The sequence below is a fragment of the Acanthisitta chloris genome, unplaced genomic scaffold, assembly GCF_000695815.1.
Source record: "Acanthisitta chloris isolate BGI_N310 unplaced genomic scaffold, ASM69581v1 scaffold37167, whole genome shotgun sequence".
Classification (NCBI taxonomy): domain Eukaryota; kingdom Metazoa; phylum Chordata; class Aves; order Passeriformes; family Acanthisittidae; genus Acanthisitta; species Acanthisitta chloris.
Window position 1 is genome coordinate 1 of NW_008683811.1, and position 282 is coordinate 282.

Sequence of the window (282 nt, forward strand, 5' to 3'; positions counted from 1 at the left end):
CTGGTGGCAGCTCTGCAGCTGAGAGCTTGGCAGCTCCCCCCGCCCCGTTCTGGGTAAGGAGTGCAGGTTTTAAGGAGAAAACCTCACAGGTTCTGCCCCCACGAGGGAGGTGTGTGCCCAGAGCCCCTGAGCTCTGCGGGGCACTGGGTCCTCATGCTGCAAGTGAAAGTGAAGTCTCAGAGCCTGACAAAACTCCAGGCTGAACAGCACTGACAGCCCCAAGGAACAGGCAGCAGGGACATAGGCCTTGAGTTCATGGGCGGCTCTGGCCATTCCATGTCA